Source organism: Monodelphis domestica, chromosome 6, assembly GCF_027887165.1.
Source record: "Monodelphis domestica isolate mMonDom1 chromosome 6, mMonDom1.pri, whole genome shotgun sequence".
Classification (NCBI taxonomy): Eukaryota; Metazoa; Chordata; class Mammalia; order Didelphimorphia; family Didelphidae; genus Monodelphis; species Monodelphis domestica.
The window spans coordinates 247,243,240-247,255,088 of record NC_077232.1 but is presented as its reverse complement, the minus strand read 5'-3'; the positions used below and the strand labels follow the sequence as shown (position 1 = coordinate 247,255,088).

Here is an 11,849-nt window from a genome sequence, read left to right as displayed (position 1 = left end):
CCCAATGCAAATGGAAAAGAGATCTGTGGTCAGTATAAGAGGGAAGAAAACTTGAGAACAGTTTCTATTTTTAAAAAGAATACTTATAAAAAAAAAAACTTTGATGCCAAAATGTTTTTTATTCAACTCTAAAAATTTTGAAAATCTAAAAAAGATCTTATTTATTATTACATTTTATTCATTAATTTGCAATTAGTTTTATTAATGGGAAGGTAAGATTATACTGCTTTTTTTCACAAGGTCAAATTTCTTGGATGTACGTCCAAGTTAATGAGGACTTTGTGTTTAAGATTTCATTTGAAGTTATTTGTTTAGAACCTGGAATGGATTTTCTCATAGAAACAACCTTATAAATGATGGCTAGGGCCCTAGGCTAACCCTCAAAAGCCACAGAAAACCAAGAAAGCATGATATGTTAAGAGCTGAGTGCCACATTTTATAAGTGTAAAAACTGAGGCTCCGAGAGATAAAGTATTAATTCACAGTCACATGGCAAAAAACCCTGTCCGGTGACTCCAAGGCCAGAGATCTTTCCATTATGCCAAACTATCCATTATGTAGCTGAAATTATAGTTTTCAAATAGTTGGGAATTTTCATTTGTGGCTCTCTCAGAGGGGAGAGAAGCCACAAGGTAGGAAGATAGAGACAGGATAGAAGTTTTGGATCCCACGAGGGGGATGACGGAGTCCAATTAGAGATATGAGGTGGTCAGAATGAGTCTTTATTAATTATCAATGAGCCACAGCCAAGCTCTGATCAAAGGACCATTCTGTAGGCTTTTACCAGTCCTGAGATCCATATTTACCACACAGGTCAGAGAGATGAATAGAGAAAGATTAAAGATGGAGCTTGGCCAGAGGCCAAGCTCCTGCAAGGACAGCCATCAGCTAGCCTGAAAGAGAAGAGAGAGAGAGAGAGGGAGAGGCGGAGCTTGCTGGGCTACTTATACACAGTACATAGGGATGATTCTCATTGGTTAATGACAAGGCATAGGTGTGGTTTCTCTTAACCAGGGGAGAACAAAGAAACCTGTTTTCCCGCCTAACCTGAGAGAAACTGGGGTCAAGGGTCAGAGGCCTTCCCAGCCATGAGCAATACTGAGCATGCTCAAGACTGAGCATGCTCTCTTCTAAGGCAATCTGCACATACCAACTGTTCCCCTTGCCCATAGCTAGGGGGTGGACTGCTACATCATTCTACTTGTTTTTTAAATTTATTTTGGATAGTTTTTTTATTTGAAAGATATTTTATTTTCCCAATTACATGTAATAATTTTCAATATACATTTTACAAAATTATAAGATCCAAACGGTTTCCTTCCCTTCCTCCCCCCCCCCTTTTCAGAAATGGTAAGCAATTGGATCCAGGCCATACATTCATACAGAGCCAGAACCCCCCAAATAAAACTATAAGTCCATTGACATGAAAGATAGTCTGCTTTGATTGCCATCCATCCAACTCCAATAGTTCTCTCTAAAAGTGGAGAGCATTCCCCATCATGAATCCTTCAGAATTGTCCCAAATCATTGCATTGCTGAGAGTAGCCAAGATTTCACAGTTGATCATCGTACAATATTGTCATTACTATGCACAATGTTCTCTGGATTCTACTTATTTTGCTCTATATTGGATACAGTTGTCTTGTATTAGCAAAGCCCACTACATTGTATTGTTCCACAATGTTTCACTTTCTGTGTATAATGTTCTCTTGGTTCTGCTCATTTCACTCTGCATCAGTTCCTAGAGGTCATTCCAGTTCCCATGGAATTCCTCCAGTTCATCATTTCTTACAGTCCAAAGTATTCCATCACCATCAGATACCACAATTTGTTCAGCCATTCCCCAATTGATGGACACCCTCCCATTTTCCAATTTTTGGCCACCACAAAGAGTGCAGCTGTGAATATTCTTGTACAAACATTTTCCTTATTATCTCTTTAGGGTACAAACCCAGCAGTGGTGTGGCTGGATCAAAGGGTAGGCAGTCTTTTAAAGCCCTTTCTGCATAGTTCCAAACTTCCTTCCAGCATGGTTGGATCAATTCATAACTCCACCAGCAATGCATTAGTGTCCCAATTTTGCCACATCCCTTCCAACATTTATTATTTTCCTTTACTATATTGGCCAATCTGCTAGGTGTGAGGTGGCACCTCAGCATTGTTTTGATTTGCATTTCTCTAATTATGAGAGGTTTAGAACACTTTTTCATGTTATTATTGATGATTTTTATTTCTTTATCTGAAAACTGCCTATTCATGTCCCTTGACCATTTGTCAATTAGGGAATGGCTTGATTTGGGGTGTCATATTTTGCATTCTTTTCTTTTTCAATAGCTAGAGGCAGCCTAGAGTCAAGAAGCCCTATCTTCTTCTGTTCAAAACTGGCCTCAGACACTAGCTAGATGACCCTGGGTAAGTCACTTAACCCCATTTACCTCAGTTCCTCATCTAAAATGAGTTGGAGAAGGATGTGGCAAACCACTCTAGTATATATATTTATCTCTTACATCCCATCTTAGAATAAATATTGTGTATTGCTTCCAAGGCAGTGAGAATTGGGCAATGGGGGTTGAGTAACTTGCCTAGGGTCATACAGCATATCTGTTCTCTGGGCCTGGCTCTCAATCCACAGAGCCACCTTGCTCCAACATCTTTACCAAGAAAACCTCAAATGGGGTCACAAAGAGTAGGACACAAGTGAAATCACTGAACCATTTAAGGGGATGCCCATTAACTAGGGAATGGCTGAAGCAGCTGTGGCATATGATTGGGGTTTTTTTTTATCTATGTCATTCATTTTTGTGAGTAATCTTATAGAACCAAAATCCCAAGATGTAAACCCAAATAAACAATTGATAAGTCATATGCTTCCATCTGCATTCTGACTCCCACATGTGAACCTTAAAAATTCCCAGACCCTACTTCATAAGATTGGATTAAGACCATTCCCCATGTGGGCAGTGAACTCTACTTAGATCAAAAATGAAGACCTCTACTCCACCCGTACTTAAGCCTGCTTTAGGGGAGAAAACTCCTTGCTGAGCAATGAAAAATACTTAAACCCATACTTAAGCCATACCTATTTTTAGAACTAATACAAAGGGGTGCTAAGTACCTATAAAGGTCAGGCAACTTGTGAATTTACAAGGAGCAAAGAGGTGGAAACTTACTCAGAGGTTTCCTGGTGTAAATTACTCAAAAGATTAATCTACTCAGGTGTGAACTGAGAATGGTCTGTCCTTTAAACGTCTACTGTGATTGGTAGATATAAGGACTTAGGGGAGGTGACAAAGGAGAAAATGCCCTTTAAAAGGAGACAAAAAGCTCTCTCTAGAAACAGTCAGCTGGGAGAGGCTGTCTTGAAGGGTCTCTCTCAAGACTCTCTCGGGAACGTTTCAGATTGATTGAGCTGGTGAAGTCAGCTGAGATGGAGCTGGCCTGGTGTCGCTAGAATCCTTGCTTGGACAGATCTTGTGGTGAGTGATTAAGGACTGACTGATCTTTTTTCAAAAAGCATAGGCCTGGGTTGGCCAGGACTGGCCAAGGGCCGGCTTATCCCTTTCTCATTATTCCCTCTTTTTCTCTCTTTCTTTAATTCCTCATTGTATTAATTAATTAAAATCTCTATAAAACCCAGTTGACTTGGGTATATTTGAATAATTGGGAATATTTCCCTGGTGACCACCTTATATTTGATTTAAAAACAAAACTCTGTCGTGAAAACATATTTCCTGTGGTCACAACTTACTCATCTGCTCTTTTATCTACTACAGTTTATATCTTCCACTATTTTAATCATTACATTTTATGGCACCAACTATTTTAACTGCCGCACACAGTTCTTTCTCTGGAGATGGAGAGCATTCTTTGTCCTAAGTCCCTCAGAATTGTTCTGGATCATTGTGTTGCTGAGGAGCCAAGTGTGTGATAGTTGATCATTTGTGGTATATGATTGTGGTGGAATCTTATTGTGCTATAAGAAATGAGGAATTGTAGGATGATCAAGTGTGAAAGACAGCTATTTTGATTGAGACAACAATCCAAGACAGTTCCAAAGGATCCATGATGAAAAATGCTGTCCACATCCAGAGAGAACTGAGGAGCTCTGAATGCAGACTGAATCATCCTTTTTTTAAACTTTATTTTTCTTGTGTTTTTTTTTAATCTGGTTTTTTTTTTTCAATGTGGTCAATATAGAAGGATGACTTCACATCTCTAATTGATATCAAATTTCTTGTCTTCTGAAGGAGGGAGGAGGGATAGGAAGAAGGGAGAGAATTTGGTACTCAAAAATTTTAAAAATGAATGTTAAAATGTTTTCACATGTAATTGGTAAATACTTAAGAAAACAAATAAAACTACCTTGAAGAAATTAAGAAATGCACTCATAGTGGGGTGGGGGGAGGGAGCGGGAGGAAGGAAGAGAACATGAACTCCTAGATGGCAGCAACTGTTTTTCTGCCTTTTTTTGATGTTTTACAGCATTGGGCTCAGCGACTGGCACAGAGAGAAGGGCTGGACAAAAATGCCTGTTGGCTGACTGACTCTTAAGAAATACAACTCCCAGAATTCCTTTTACCGAAAGCTCTTCTTTTGAGAAAGTGTAATCCTGTAAATGGAGCCGAGGTTGAAAGTCCCTGGAGTTACACAATCCAGAGCTGAGCCAATGTCTGTTCTCCAGGGGTTTTGCTTTCTCTCTCTCTTTTAGCTTCCCTCCCTACTTCCTGGAACTGGGACTGTTTTTAAGAAACTGGATACTTGTAGCTGGTCAGGCCAATGTACACCAAATCCCTGAGTTGTTACTTAATAGCCTTCTCAGAGAGAAAGGTAAGTTTGGGCTTCTCTGTCTCTTTCCTGCAAATCTGTGTGCAGCAGATCAGTTCTAAAGTACTGTCCGGAGGGTTCTCTTCGATTCCTGTTGGTAACCCCGTCCCGGTCCCCCAGCTCTCGCCCAGCCTTCAGAGAGAGAACTCTCTGGCTTAGAGGAGAGGCTCTTAGGCTGTTCATCAGTGGAGACAGTCTCAGAGACGCACCCTTTCTTCTCCCCATCCCCAGGGCGGGCAGGCATAGACAGAGGAGGCATTTAGCCACAGCAGCCCCCAATTTAGAGCAGTTTGTGGCCGAGTTATCTGAGTTTGTGGAGTTCCCTCGTTGAAGCCGCAGAAGGTTGAAATTTGTTTTTCAAAACCTTTTTACTATAAACTTAATATCCTTTGATAGACCATCCAATATGCTTAGAAACAAAACAAAACAATGTAGGTACAGAGAATGGGGGTTTAAACGTACAAGCTGCCTCTGAACCTCAGTTTCTCCATCTGTAAAATGAGGGAGTTGCACTAGACCTAGATCAAAATTTGGGGGGGGGGTCCTCCTAGGTATATACCAAAAAAAAATTATAAATAACATAGCATTTAGAATGAACGAATCCAAAGAGCACACAAAGGTTTTTTCAGTGTTCCTTTCCAAGTTTATTTGAAGTTCTGTTGCACCTGGCTATTTTGGGACCAGATCTAGGTGGTTATTATTGTGGGAAATTCCTCATGGGGAATTCCCCCTAGTAATATTGTAATTTTAGAGGATGGGGGGGCACTGAGAGGTGAGCCAGTATCAGAAATCTGGAGCTAGTGTCAGAAGCAGAAGTTGAATCCAAGACTTACTTGCATGAAGGGCAGATCTCTATTTACTGTGTCAAACTATGAGATAGAGATAAATATCTCTTATCTCATATGTATGATGTGTGTAGGATATATTGATATAGATATCTCTTGTTATATGTAGATATATATATGTCTATATTTATATCTATAGCTAAATATGACATCGTAAATATCCATATATATCAGTGTGACAGCAAATATTTCTATAGTTATCTATAGCTATATATCTAGGTTTGTATCTATATATCATAGTGGAAAAGTAAATATCTCTGTCATGCACACAAACATGTATACATGATGCCTGCACATTTATATTTCTACATTTAAATTTATAATAGTTAACATTTACATAGTGCTTACTTTATGCCAAGGATCATGTTAAGTGCTTAACAATGATTAAATATAATATATTACAAATCACTTGTTTTATTGTAATATATTACAATTATTCATCTATCATCTATTTGGTCCTCACAGCAGCTTTAGGATGTAGGGGCTACATATATATATATATACATATATATAATATAGATATTATATTTAAAATATATATATTACATATATAAATATATATATATACAATCCCCATTTTACAGATGAGGAAACTATAACAAAGAGAGCTTAAAATGAGGATGATAACAGCACCTTCCTTTCAGGATTGCTGTGAAGACCAAGTGAAGATAATATTTATAATGTGCTTGGCATAATGGCTGACATAGTAAGTGCTGTGCTAATGCTTATTCCATTCCAAGTTAATCTCCCTAAATTTTAGTTTCCTAACACATAGCCAGTAAGGATCTGAGGTCATATTTGAACTCAGGTCTTCTCCAGTGCTCTCTCCACTGTTACCTTCCTAGTTCACTTGCCTATGTTCATATGGCTGTTAATGTCATAGGCAAGATTTTTAACTCAGATCAGATTCCAATTGCATCAAGTTACCTCTTAGTTTTTTTTCTTTGATTGGTTTGACTGTTAAATATTGAAAACTTTAAGTATTGACTTTGAAGAAACAGAACTGGGTTGCCTTTTACCGGCTATTATTTAATAAGATTCCTCCATTAGCTGATTTAAAAAAGCTGCCAATGAATGGTAGGCTCACTTGTCCTTGTGATCTTATTTGTTACTAAATTGACATTTGATAAATACATGTTGAGGTCTGGAATTTAAAACACACAGACATATATATATATATATATATATATATATATATATATATACCTGTCTTATATTTCTATTATGCACACATATGTAAATTGTATGTATAGGCATGTAATGTAGATATCTGTATATATTCTATTGTCACATTCCCTTTAAATACATATATATGACATATACCAAGTATACATAGACACATATAACCATACATAAATGTGTGTTTTATATAATACATAAACATATAAAACATATATTATACACTTGAGAGGGAATTTGACATGATAAGTAAAAAGAGCTAGATTATCCAGGAAGACATAGGTTCAAATACTTCCTGTGCTATATTTAGATTGGGTGTCCCTGGACAGTCACTTAATTTTTAATGTTCTTCACAAACTCTCTGATTCTTACAAGGCAGAGAAGGTTTGATTACCTTTTTAAAGGAATTTTCCTCATTCAGAACTTACTTATTCTACAAAATCACAAGCCCAGTTTCTACCCCTAGTCTTAAAGCTAATGTATGCCTACATTATATTATCATATATCACATATTACAATAGTATACAAATATATATTTGTACATTGCGTATATGTGTAAATCTGCATATATACACACGCATGTCTTTTAATCTAGAATTTCCAAGAAATGATTATAGAAACTGTTATTCACTTTTATGATAGTGTTAGTTAATTAGATCCTTAGAATTTCTTCAATATGAGTCAAATTATAGGAATGGAAAAGCTATATGAGGAAATAGATATGTGATAACCTTCACGCTTCGATCCTTTCAGTCTTTGATCAAAGGAACTTGCTATTAACTGATTCTGTATTAGCTTTTATAATATGAGAGTTTGGGGAGTATTTGGAATGAAGGCTACAGATTTGTTTCAAATGCACCATTTTGGAAACAGAACAGAACAGAATCTCAATACTTCGGAGTTGGGAGGAACCTTCATGACTTTCTACTTTAACACATAATTGGGAAAGAATTCCTTTATTAACAGACCAGACAAATGGCCATTCTGCTTTTACTTAAAGACCACCCAACCCTGACCATTCCCTTTTGGATTCATTAGTATGTAGTTTCCCCCTAAATTGAGGTGCAGTTTGCCTCTTTGTAACCTCTGTCTATAAATTTTGTCTTTTTGGGACCAAGAAGAACAAGTCTAATTTCTTCTTCTACATGACAACCCTTCATGTACTTGAAGTCAAATATCATGTGCCCCAGTTCTCCAGGCTAACAGCCCCAGAGCTCAAGGCCCTTGACCATCTTGGTTGCCTTCTTTTGGAGGCCACCCAATGGGTCATCCATGTATTATCATACAAAACACATTTCTATATTCATTTTTATAAGTGAATATTCATATAAAACTAAAACCCCAAATAAACAAGTGAAGAAGCACTGTAATCTGATCCCAACAGTTTCTCAAGAGAACATTTTGTTATAAAATAAATTTGATTCTTTATTATCACTAAGAAAAATGGCAATTTCTTTTGGTACCAAAAACCTTCGAAGTATTTGGCAGAAGAAAACTTATTTTGTAATAATGTAGAAAAAAGTGCCCTGTGCTGCATGTACTCAAAGCATTTGCAATCGTCCTTTCAATGTGTTATTTTTTATAAAGTTCATTAATCTTGAAACAGCTTTAAAAAATTTTCATAATAAGTCTGTTTGTTTCTCAATAAAATGATTGTGAAAAATGCAGTATGTCCATATAACTTGCAGCATCATATTTTAACTAGTGGTTGAAGACATTCTCTTATCCTGACATCAGTGACACTTCTGACACTTTCTTTGGATTGAGTCATTTAGCTTCCCCATGCATCAATTTTCTTATCTGTGGAATATGAGGGAGAGGGAGTAGACTCAATGTTTGATTGGCCTCTTAGATCTCTTGGGCTCAGGATCTATGACCTATGATTGGTCTCCAAGCAGGGCAGACTGTCTAAAATTTTCCTATAAATTATATAATATTCACTTTAAAATCCATCACTTAGAGCAAAACTTTTTCTTGATGTAGCATTATCATTAGCTTTGTAAAGTAGCAAGTTGTCTCTAACATCATTTAAATAGCATGTCATACATATGTAATCAAAGGAACATCTTCTACCTCTGTTGCTTCATCTACTCAATATATAATAGGAAGGTTTTAAAAAATCTTTACCTTCCATCTTGGAATCAATCCTATATATTGCACACCCAGAGAGTTATAAAACTGGGTTTACCATTAGATCCAGAAATACCACTGCTGACCCTATCTCCCAAGGAGATCAGGGGGACAAGGAAAAAAGCTACACGTTCCAGAATATTTCTAGCAGTTCTCTTTGAGGTGGCAAAGAACTGGAAATTAAGGGGATATCCATCAATTGGGAAATGGCTAATCAAATTGTGGAATGTAATTGTGATGGAATACTACTATACCTTAAGAAGTGATGAGCAGGATAATTTTTAAAAACTTAGAAAGAACTGCATGGGATAGTCAGCAGTGAAATGAGTAGATCCAAGAGAATGGTAAGGGCTAGGCAATAGGGGTTAAGTGACTTGCCCAGGGTCACACATCTAGGAAGTATCTGAGGCCAGAGTTGAGCTAGGTCTGGCTCTCTATATACCGAGCTGCCTATCTGTCCCCTAAAAGTAATTATTGATTATTAAAATATCAAATGACAATAATCATTCTTGAATCATTTCCAAAAGTTGAGTTGTTGGGTATTTTATTAGCTTATTCTGTTGTACTTGTCAAAGTGAATAAAGGTGAGAAATATAACAGCTACTATCATCCTTTTGATTTCCACACAAATATTATTTGTCATTCGGTTGTCACTTCACGTTTAAGGTCAACAGGCAGCATGACAATATAGCTTATTTATATCATGAGCTTATACAGAGCAGCAGTGGCAGATCATGCTAATAGTCACATCCTATTATCTTTTAAATCAAATTCAACCTTATTTGCATACACTAGAGCAAATAATCATATTTACTGCCACGTTGGAACAAATTCTCCTGTTTGGTTTTACTTATGTTTTCTTGGAACTTTATTTTCATTGACAAAAACTGGATTATTTTTGTGGGAGTGAGCCCTGAAAATAAACAACTATTTTGGCTATAGTGTTGTTCCCTACCCTGGAGGATCTCCAGACTTTCAAAGGCATGCTGCCCCCAGTTTGGAAGACTCTGACTTCCTTTGAGTATAATATCTGTGCCATTATTACTTGGGCTTGGTTTCAGTATAATGAACTCCAAGTCAAGAAATGGCCCTTTGACATCTCTTTTTTTCCCTTTCTAATCTTAAGCCTCTCTATAACAAAGACATTTCGACTTGGGTCTATCCAGGATGTGAGTGTAACTGGTTAAAAGAGTTAGAATTAAATCTTATTTTAGATGTTTTTGTTAGTTAGTGGTTTTCTGAATGGAGAGAATGATTTTTCCCTGTTCTTAGTCACCATAAACTAAAGAGTGCTTAGGAAGGATATAAGCCATTGTGGTTTGCTTAGTTTTCTAAATTTATAGTTGAAGATTTTAAGTTAGCTCGTTCTTTATTAAGCTTTATTAATCTGTCTATATTCTTTTATATCTGAAAAATGGAAAGATATGGACATAGACTGAGTCCCAGTCAGGCAGACAGCTACTCACTAGTGTTAGAGTCTTTGGGGATTTAGTTCCAGTACACAATTGGTATTAGAACTAGAGTTTTTGATTGAATGTTCTTATTCAGGGGATATCTTATCTAACTCCCATCTAGAGTTTATTACTATTCATCCATCTACCTATCTACAAACATATATACACATACATATGTTGTGTGTATACAAAACCCAGTGGTTCAAGAAATATTTTACCCCACCACCAATATGGAAATATTCTGCATAATAGTACATGTAGAACCCAGGTCAAATTGCTTACTATCTCTGTGAAGGGGGATGGAAGGGAAGGAAGGAGGGAGACAATCTGGGTTTTATAAATTCAGAAAACTTATGTGGAAAATTGTTATTACACATAATTGGGAAAATAAAATGGAAATATTTTACGCAACTCACATAGATGTCTGTCTTGTTTATTTCACTTTAATTGTCAAGTATATCAATAGTGGAGCTGATGACTGATGCTTTATAATTATCCCCTTTTTGAAAATGACTCACAGGAAGGATGACTTGCCCAAATTCTTAAAGAGAGTAAATGGTAGATCTGGGTTAATTGTTTGTACTACCAAGGCAATTGTTATTGTTGTTTAGTAATGCCCAACTCTCAGTGACCCTATTTGGAGTTTTCTTGGCAATGATACGGGAGTAGTTTGCTAATGCTTCTCCAGCTCATTTGACAGATAAGAGAAATGAGGCAAACAGGATCAAATGACTTGTCCAGGGTCACCCAGATAGTGTCTGAGGGCAGATTTAAGTGCAGGTCTTCCTGATTCCAGACCAAGTATTCTGTCCACTGTACCACCTAGCCCTCCAAAGACAACGTCATCCATTAATGGATAGCAATGGAAGATGATTTCCTTTCTTATAATTCTTTGAAATCCAAGTAATTATTTATTTGGAAGGGAAAAGATTTTTCAATTATTTTAAACTATTGGATAAGATAAATTTAACCAAGTTTTCAAGAAACTGGTTGGTAAATTCACTTTACTGGTTAATCAACAATGAATCAAACTTTGTGTGGCCTGTGCCAGGTCACATACATACACACTGGCAGAGCCAGAATTTGAACTCATGTTGTGATTTGAAGGTCAATAGATTTCCCACTGGGTTATACTGCCTCTCTTCATAGCCATAAAAATGTATATTATCAATGATATTTCACTTTGTCTTATTCTAGTTATGTGATAGGGTCAGGGGGAGGGGAGTAAGGGAGGGAACCATCAGGTTCATAGTTAGACTCTTGGGTCTGATAGGTACTTCCAGCTATAGGACATGTTGAATGACCCTCCCCTAGCTACACTCACCATCCTTGGGACTTCCCAGACCAGATATTCTTCCTTAGTCTTCACTGCCAGAGACAGAGGGAAAGAGAGACAGACAGACAGACAGACAGATAA

General features: G+C 37.0%; 1 protein-coding gene across 2 annotated transcripts in view; it reads left to right on the top strand.

Moving 5' to 3' along the window:
• Positions 1-4,503: 4,503 nt before the first annotated feature.
• ALPK1 (alpha kinase 1) overlaps positions 4,504-11,849 on the top strand; it is a 142,970-nt gene continuing 135,624 nt past the window's right edge. For both annotated transcript variants that reach the window (XM_056803066.1, XM_056803065.1), the window contains exon 1: positions 4,504-4,827. The gene's annotated coding sequence lies outside the window, so the exon portion shown is untranslated. The remainder of the gene's footprint in view (positions 4,828-11,849) is intronic.